Below are 9,896 nucleotides of genomic sequence, written 5' to 3'. Positions count from 1 at the left end.
TAAAAAATATATTGTTAATGATAAAAGGTGTAGATACACAGAATTTCACAAGTTTCCACTGAGTTTTTGGGCTACTCCCACAGGGTTTTGTATCTTTATGTCTTAAGATATGAATCAGCTCTGTTCCCGACTTTGGAACCGACGATGATTCTTCCTCACCTTCTTCTACTTCTACTTCTTCTTTCTCCTCCTTGAATCTCAATCTCCTCCAGAACATTAATCCATCATGTAAGTTCCGTTCTGATTGTCTCTTTATCTCTTCTTACTCACACGGTTCTTTTTTTTCCTTTTCATGCAATGTAATGACAGGAATCTGAAGTTAGGGTTTGGTTTTCTTTGTCAGGGGTGAAGATGATATAGTGGAGCTCTTATGGAAGAGCGGCCAAGTTGTTGAAAGCAGCCAGACACAGAGACCACCTGTTCCTCCTCCCATTCTCCGAGGCAGCGGAAGTGGCGGCGGCGGCGGAGAAGAAAGTGCTCCGCTTCCACCGCCTCCGCCTCTCCATAGTCACCAACAGCAACCGTCTGATGATCAGAATCTATTCATAGGCGAAGACGAAATGGCGTCTTGGCTTCTCCATCATCCTCTCCGCGAAGAAGACCAGTTCCACTCCCATCTTTTCTACTCCGGCGTCGTCTCAGCCGTCTCATCTACTCAGCCGCAGGCCTCCGTCTCTCTCACACCACCACAGCCACCAGCAGCTAATACGGTTTACACACCGACGGCGACGGAGAGACCGATGGGTCAGGCTATCGCCGCGAGAAGGGCGGAGAGCGTCTTCAACTTCTGGAGGCTAAGAGAGAATATACATAATACACGCGGTAGAGTTGAAGCAGCAGCTGCACCGTGGGTTCCGGTGGTTAAAGATTCGACGCAGGTGGGATCAAGCGCGACTCCGTCGTCTTCGGTGGCGACGGCCACTAGCGGAGTCTTGCAGGCTTTTGCAGTTCCGAGTCTTTGTCAGAGGGGGGTTGAAACGGTTTGCGAGGTCGCCGGACCATCTTCGTCGGTGGTCTCAAAGACCGAAACGGAGCTGCTTGGGATAGAGACGGAAGCTGGTGATGATGAGAGGAAGCGAAAGGAGAGAGAAGAACCCGCTGATGATACCGAGGTGAGTAGGTGCATGTTAGTCACTTTGACCGCGTGCAGAGTCAGTCAAACTGTTTTATGGTTTACGTGGCGTTACAGGAAACTGGTGAAGAAGCTCGTGGTTCAACCTCTAGGAAGAGGTCACGGGCTGCGGAAATGCATAACATCTCCCAAAGGGTTCTTTCACATTATCCTTTCTTCAGTTTCAAGCCAACAATGTGATGTGATGGCTCTTCTGTTTCATCTAACATTCTTTTTCTTTTTTTTGTAACAGAGAAGGAGAGAAAAGATCAACGAGAAGATGAAAGCTCTCCAAGAACTCATTCCTCGCTGCAACAAGGTTAGTTTTATACTTACTCAAGGTAAGGTTGATGATTCTGTTTGAGATCTCGTGTTCGGCTTCGTCTTTGAACAGACTGATAAAGCTTCAATGCTGGAAGATGCTATCGAGTACGTTAAGTCGCTACAGCTGCAAATACAGGCATGTCCTAAAAAAAAACAAAGTTGTATTTCTTTTTCTTGGTAATAGATCTCATGCAGAAAAAATAAAAGGTTTAGGGTTTTAGAGTTTTTTTTTTGTTAATCAACAAGCGTTTCCAGCCACCATGGATTTTGGTTCCCTATACGTCTGCAGAAGATTCATATTCGTGGAAGGTTTTATAAAAAAAGTTTCATGGAAGAGGAGGATATGCAATAAGTCTCTACTTGGAAACTATGGTACTTGGTTTAGATAAATGGACTTGATAGCTGATCGCTTTTATTATGCCCTGTTTCTTGCATGTCATGCATATGCTTCCCACGTTTACAGCGTTATGAAGAAGGGTCATGACTCATGACCGAGTCAATTTTTACCTGAATCGAAAATGCAGATGATGTCCATGGGAAGCGGTGGTATGATGCCGATGATGTATACACCAAATATGCAACGTTTCATGCCCTCCTCGGCAATGGGAATGATGGGTGTGAACCGGCCTCCATTTGTACCTTTCCCTGGCATGGCTTTACCTAGGCCGGCTCATATGGAAGGTCTAGGTCCACCGTATCCACCACCGCGATATCCTTTTCCAAACGTCCAAGCCTTTGACCCATCCAGAGTCCATTTACCAACTCCGCAGCCTGACTCGAACCAGCCTCAGTTTCCGGGTTACGTGAATCCTTATAGCCAGTTTGTTGGTCTCCAACATCTGCAACAACCTCCTCCTCCTCCTCAGTTGCAGGTAGTTCTTTCCCATTATCCATTGTCTTTTTTCATCTGTTCCTACATATGGCCGATAGCTCACAAGATAGTGTTTAAAAATGTTTCTATAGAATCAATCATCATCACAGCTGAGTTTCAGCCAGGCAAGTAGTAGTAAGGAACCTGAAGATAAGAATCAGGGAATGTCCTGAGGCATTTCTAGCGAGATGAGTTAATGCTCATGATTTGACAGATACATCTCCATCGTGTTGTTGCAGGTTAATAAAGGGTCGGTTCTCCAAGCAAATCCACAATGTTGAAAATATAACCAGAGACATAGCATGTAAATTTTAGTCAAGGTTAAAGTAGGCCCTCTTTTTCTGTTTCTGTAAATGTCAGTACATGGAATCTTGAGGCTAATATAGACAGATAAGGTGAGTAATAAGAGAAGAGATATATGTGTTCACCAAAACGGTCTTGTTTTTTCTATAAAGACAATGAACATTTCTCTCCTGCAACTAACAACGTTGTAACGAAAACAATAATCAAGAGTACTTTTGGTCTGGAACTTATGTTTGGATGCTGCGACTACGATCATTGCTTGTCATTATTCTTGGAAGCTCGATAGGATCTGAAACTCACAAGTTGAATATAGGAGCTAATTTCTTTGGATATTTGGAAAAACTAGTATTTGTAAGATTTTTTTTTTTTTTTTATAAATCCTATCGGTTGATCCGGTCGATCTCGGAAAAAAATACATTTATAGTGCTACAAAGTGGACTATCTCGAAAGCGTACCATACTGTCTGATCCAGCCATTATGGTTAATGTAATGTATAAATATACAAGTGAAATATTTAAATATAAAGGAATCCACCCACACCTCTTTTTTTTTTATAAATGTAAATCTAAATGAAAATAGAATACGAAATTTATGTACATACTTTCTCAATTTCATTTCTTTGTTCGATCTATTTAATACGGATAATCCGAATTCGATGGGAACCTTTTGATATTTCGAAAAAGGGTTATCCCATAAATGATAAATGGTTAACGAAAAACTAGTATCTGTAAGATTTTTTTGAATAAATTCTATCGGCTGATCCGGTCGGCTCTGGAAAGAACGCACTTAGTGTTAGAGAGTGAACTACTCCGAAAGCATACCATACTCTCTAACCCGAATTTAAAATACTTTCTGGTTAATGCGGAGGTCTACCGATTATATGTGATCCACAATGTAAACTACTTGGACAAAAATTCAAGTGCAGACTGACCAAAGAGTAAAATTTAATCTCTATGAAAAATCAAACTTAGAACTGTACACATGTTCCATGAAATTATCACTAGACTACCACCACTCGATTATTTTGGTTATTGTAAGATATTTACTACGATTGATAAAAGAAACTCAGTTTTGAGAGAATATACCGCTAGATTTTCTATCGGTCATCCTCCAGATTCTTCTTTTTTTGGTATGTTGTGGTATCTGAAATGGTTTTATGAAAATAACACTAGCTTGCTTGTTCTTATATGTAAAATACTATTATTTATGTACCAATGTGGACCCATCAAAAGAGAGAGACAAAAGTCCCCACTTGGAAAGTGATGACGTCATGTAGATATAGTAAACTTTGTAGCACGCACACAAACACACTCACTTTCGGGGAAGAGGAGATAGAGAGCTGATTATTTGTGTAAGACACAAAATTCGAAGTGAACATTCAGATAAACAGAGAAAGAACCGAAAGAACGCAGGAGAAGGAAAAATAGATTTCGTTGTCCAAAAAAAAAAAGGAAAAATAAATCCAAATAATCTGACCCAAAACACACTATCTTCCAAAAAGATAATCATTTTTTTTCTCTGAGGTTTTCCGCAGGGTGTTTTTTTGGGTGCGCTCTGGGTGGTTTCTTGGAGCTTTATGGCTAAACCAGAAGAGAAACAGCTACAAGAAAAAGTTTATTTTGTCTTTTTTTTTTTTGGTCAACTTGAAACTTTCATTAAAAATAAACTTGAGAGGTGTTCATGGCCTCAGGCCCAAAGAAAAGAGACAAGACTTAGCTAAAGAGTCCGCTGGGCCGTTTTGGGCTCTAGGGATAAACTGAAAGAAACAATTCGAGAAAGATGAGGACGGAGAGAACGCCAGGGAGTCGATATCGGAAAGGACTCCGTGAAGATCCATCGTTCTACTTCTCGAGGAGATTGCTCGTACGAGCACTTGGGAATCTGTTCTGAGGCAGATTTGATTGATGTTAAGGGAGGAGGCGTGCAGGAGTGCTTCTCTGATGGCTAGCGCTTCAGCCATGCAGGCGGAGGAGACATGATGATGAAGACGTGATGCTCGATTTAGTTCCACCGAGTCCTGATCACTGAAAATCCAACCTAGACCCGCCGCTTTCTGATCTGATCGCCACGCCGCGTCTGTGTTGCAGATGACAGTTGAGGAATCGATCACCGATGATTGGAGAGGCAAGCTGTGCGTATGCGGAGCTGATCTCTCTGGAGTTTGTGCACTCTCCCACTCTCTACACAGACTAATGGCTTTTGTCACCACCGCTTGCGGCGTACAAGTTCTATTCTCGAAAAGAAGTTGGTTTCTTGAGATCCAAAGGGTCCAACAGAGCCAAGGGATGAAGTTTCCCAAGATCCCATACGGTGGGAGGTTTATCCAAGTGTGGGACGCTTGTAGAAGTTCTTTGAAGTTGACAAAGTGCAGTGGGTTGGGCTGATGGAGCCACGGTCCCACCTCCCATACCTCCTTTGCAAAGGTACAGTGAACAAGAATATGATCGATAGATTCAGTCTCTCCACAGCGAGCACAGTTGGTATTGATAAGAAGTCCCCTTTTTTGCAGATTGTCACCAGTTGGGAGTGCATTGAGAGCTACCTTCCATAGGAAAAACTTTAGCTTCGGTAGCAGGGGAGGGGACCAGATGTTCTTCTTCCAGTTCCATGTATCAGGTCGCATTCCAGGGGAGCTGATCGAAGTGTCACCCTGTGTATGCATTGAGAAGTAACCCGACTTTGCTGTGTACTGGCCTGATTTTTGTAGAGGCCAGACATAAGTGTCTTGGATTCCAAGGATACTTGGTCGGATAGAGAGGATCTGTGACGATAGTTCTGGGAGCAAGCAGTCGATCTTAGCCTTATTCCATTCCCGTGTCTCTCGAGACAGGAGGTCTGAGACTATTAGATCCATATCTTGGGCGAGTACAGGGCCAAATGGTTTTATGTTGCTCGCTGGCTCGATCCAGTTGTCTGACCAGACGTTAATAGAGTCTCCATTCCCCACTGCTTTGCCTAAATGCTTGATCAGAAGATCTCTGCCCAGAAGGATGCCTCTCCATCCATGCGATATGGAGGAAGAGGGATTAGTCTTGAGGAAAGAGACTTTGTGGCAGTACTTCCCCAGCAGAACTCGAGCTAAAAGGCAATCTGGCTTGGTTATAATTCTCCACGAGATCTTTGCCAAGAGGGCGTGATTGAAAGTTTGGATGTCTCTAAAGCCCAAGCCGCCGATGCTCTTAGGTTGCGTTAGTTTGTCCCAGGATATCCAGCAAATCTTTCTTTCTCCCTCCTTTGAGTCCCACCAAAACCTAGTGAGCACTGACTGTATGCGCTTACATAGGCTCACTGGTAATTGGAAACATGTCATTGCAAAGTTCGGGATGGGAGATAGAACAGACTGTAACATGGTGGCCTTACCCGCTGTTGACAAGAACTGGGTAGTCCAGCTCAGAGACTTCTGCTTCATTCTGTCGACTATGGAAGAGAAGAGATCTTTCTTCCTTCTGCCAAAGTGCTCTGGCAGGCCCAGGTACTTTCCTACACCTCCTTCTTTTTCTATACCAAGAAGCAGTTTGACTCTCGCTCTGACTTCTGGTGACGTTTTTGATGAGAAGGTTATTGATGACTTTTGTGCATTTATCATCTAGCCTGAGACTCGCTCGTAGCTATGCAAAATCTCTAACAGGGCGGAACAGCTGTGGGGGTCAGATTTAGTGAATATCATCGTGTCATCAGCGAAAAGGAGGTGATTTATCTTTGGGCTGTTTCTGGAAACTCGGATACCTGGTAGAGATCCCACTGCTTGCGCTTTCTTGCAGAGCCCGGAGAGGACTTCCCCACAGATGATGAAGATGTAAGGTGAGAGAGGATCTCCCTGCCGAATGCCTCTCTGTGGCGTGACTCTCCCCACAGCTTCATTGTTTAGGAGAAAAGTGTAGGACACGGTGGAAACGCATTGCAAAATCCAGCCGATCCAGGTATCGCTAAACCCCATTCTTTCCAAAACCGCCCTTATGAAAGACCATTCAAGTCTGTCATAAGCCTTACTAATGTCTGTCTTTACTGCCATTGAACAGTTCTTTATAGCTCCAGAAATTTTCAGATAGTGCAAGACTTCATGGGTAATGAGAACGTTATCCGAGATGGCTCTTCCAGGTATAAAGGCGGATTGATTCTCAGAAACAATGTCTTGTAGTACTGGTTTGAGTCGTAGAGCAAGGATCTTCGAAATGATTTTGTAATAGACATTACAAAGCGCTATAGGTCTGTAGTCGGAGACAAGCTTAGGACTTTGAATCTTTGGGATGAGTCGTATATGAGTCTCATTTATGGAGCATGGTAGATCGCCTGAAACAAAAAACTCTTGTATTTCCTTGGTGATCGCAGGGCCGAAAGAGTCCCAGTTGGATTGAAAGAAACTAGCCGAGAAACCATCCGGGCCTGGGGCCTTATCGGGATGGATGGCAAAAACTGCATTTTTGATCTCAGAAAGTGTGGGAACAGCCGTTAGCCCTTCGTTTGTTGCAGCCGAGATACAAGGAGTGATAGCTTTGTTCACTATCTCGGTTGCAGAGGGATTAGTGGAGGTGAAAATCTGTTTAAAATAACCCGAGATGACCTCTGCAATCTGTGTGTCTTCATAAACAGGTAATCCCGCGTCATCCTCAATAACTGATATTCTGTTCCTAGCTCTTCTGCTTTTCGTTGAGGCGTGAAAATAGGAAGTGTTCTTATCCCCTAGGTTTAGCCATAACTGTCTGGACCGTTGTTTCCAAAACTCTTCTTCTAACTTGTATGCCTTTAGCAGATCCTGGTTAATCAAAGAGATGATCACAGAGTTCGAAGCGTTGCTAGCCATAGCTGCTTCGAGGGCATTCTTTAACCCCACTATCTTCTTCTGGCTGTTGAGGTGAGTCTCCCTACTCCACTTTGCAATTGCTCTCCTGCAGTTACTGATTCTCTCCATAACGGATATATTTTGTCTAGCGTTCCAGGCTTTATCCACCAAAATCTTTACTTCCTCATTGTTGCGTAAGCGTCGATCATATCTAAACATACCAGAAGGTTTTTTGAAGGTTGAATCAAAAGTGGAGAGGATAGGTCTATGGTCAGAGCCTTCAAAATCTAGATAGTGCGCTCTCCCGTACGGATATCTATCAGACCAGGCACTATTCGCGAGAGCCCTGTCCAGCCTGCAGTGGACCAGGTGTGTGTGCCTTTGTCCCCGCCAAGATAGAAAATCCCCCGTATGCTTCAGATCAAAGAGGTCGCAGACAGAAAGGAAAGAGCGGAAGGCGCTAAAGGAGGTTTCAGGTCTCTCTCTACCTCCTGATTTTTCCGCATTGCCAATGATATCATTAAAATCCCCGGTAAGAAACCAGGGGAAGTCTCTTGAGGATGCGATATCTATCAGTTGATCCCAAACTGCTTGTTTCTCTGCTAAGACAGGAGCACCATATACGAAGGTTCCATTGAAAGAGGATCCCTTAAAGGATATCAAAGTATCAACGAAATTACTGTTCGAGGTGAGAACCTGTAAATCAATATCCTTCCTCCATAATAGAGCTAAACCTCCTGATCCCGGATTGTCAGGTGAGACGAGGAAGAGTGAATCAAAGTTCAGGGGTTCCAGCTCTGTACGTACCATATCGTCTTGGTTCTTTGTTTCAGATAGGAAGATAATATCAGGGGAACATTTTTTGTTGAGTTCCTTGAGCCTTTGGACTGTTATGTCGTTCCCTAGACCACAACAGTTCCAGCTCAAAACTACTAAGGAAGACGACGATGGTGGGTGTGAAAATCCTCTTGAGATCTTCTAGAGGGCTGCGCCAGCGGAGGAGGGGGTTGATTGGAAGCCCCATCGCTTGACACTGTCTCCCTCTGGATTGGTCTGACAGGGGACGAGTGAGGAAAACCATGCCTGGTTGAGGACTGGACTCGAGACATGATACGCCTCCTGGAACTTGCACCAACGAAAGTACGGGGACTCGCTGAGATTCTCTTTGACTTTGTGATTTTTCCACTGCTCCTTCTGACAGATAGCCGTGAAGAGGTTTCAATTGGTGCGATGGGAGTAGATTGGACGGGAGGTTCCAGGAGTTGAAAGTTTGCCCTTTCGATGTTACGCTGAGCTGCCTCAATGATTCTAGCTGCTGTAGATTCCATCAATCCCGATTCCTCGCTATTGATGACTTTTTGTTTCCTAGCTGCCCTCTCGGTGGGATCAGGACAACTGATATATTGGTAAGTAACCTCTCGCAACTCGTTCATAACCTCTTCAGTAGTTGGGACTCCTGGAAGCGGTGGGTAATCACTTATGGCGAGATTTCTCTCTAAAGGGGGGCGTTCCTCAGGCGCCACAGAGGTGATTCCATTTGATTGGAGTTGAGAAGTGCCTTCCAAGTTTGCAGATGGTGGGGTTAATCTTTTTTCCCTCCAAACTTGTTGAAGAGGTCTAGTGAACTGATGTCTATCAGAGGTTGCCTCCTCCCTCTGTGGTGCTTCGGTTCGAAGCTGGGGTGAGATCCTCCTCACTGACCCATGAGAGATTCGTTCGGTTGGGACAAGATGGGTCTGCATAGTTGAGTGGGGAGTGATCTTATTTGTGAGAGGAGGTCCTCGTGAGGGTGGGGGAGGGAGTCTCTCTCCAAACGGGTTGCCATGTCGATCAACTCTCTGATTGAAAGCTGTATCTGGTCGCGAGCTCACTGGGACCAGCGTAGACTCATGTAGCGGAGCTCTGTCTCTGGGTCCCTGTAGTTCTCCATAGTTGTTTCTTCTACTGGGGGACAGTCTGGCTGAAGGAGGGTCCCTTCTGGGTGCTGGCTGGTTCCTGTCGGGACAGGTTCTGGCTAGATGCGTCAGTCTGTTGCAGTTGGAGCAATGGTATTCCAGAGCCTCGTATTCCAGCGTGATGGGTAGATCTTCTCCTTGGTCAAACTCAATGAGAGCTTTTTTAGTTAGAGGTTCAAGTCCATTTATGATAACTTGGATCCTTACTGAAGATTTTGTTATCTTGTAGTCCGCTAGAATTCCTAAGTCTAGGCCCACATTGTAGATCATCTTCTCATGCCAGAAGTGGAGGGGAATCCCGTGGAGTCTGATCCAAAAAGGTATCTGCGAGGGGAAGAGAAGAGAGATGACCGGCTCCCATTGTTGCAGAACTAACATCCAGTGGTTGTAGTGATAGGGCCTCCCCGCTAGGACTGCCTTCATGTCTTCTTCTAGTTCAAATCTAAATTGGAAGCATGATTGTCCTAGGTCAGAACCTGAGATATGGCCTCTGAGGTTCCATTTCCTAGGGAGAGCAGCAATGAGGGCTTCCACTGGTTGTTCTCTCGGGTT

At 44.6% G+C, this 9,896-nt stretch overlaps 1 pseudogene; it reads left to right on the top strand.

Moving 5' to 3' along the window:
• Positions 1 to 297: 297 nt before the first annotated feature.
• Positions 298 to 3,109, top strand: LOC103855244 (annotated as a pseudogene).
• Positions 3,110 to 9,896: the final 6,787 nt, after the last annotated feature.

Source organism: Brassica rapa, chromosome A01 (genome assembly GCF_000309985.2).
Source record: "Brassica rapa cultivar Chiifu-401-42 chromosome A01, CAAS_Brap_v3.01, whole genome shotgun sequence".
Classification (NCBI taxonomy): Eukaryota; Viridiplantae; Streptophyta; class Magnoliopsida; order Brassicales; family Brassicaceae; genus Brassica; species Brassica rapa.
Note: the sequence above shows the minus strand (reverse complement) of the source record. Positions and strands in the feature narration are given on the sequence as shown.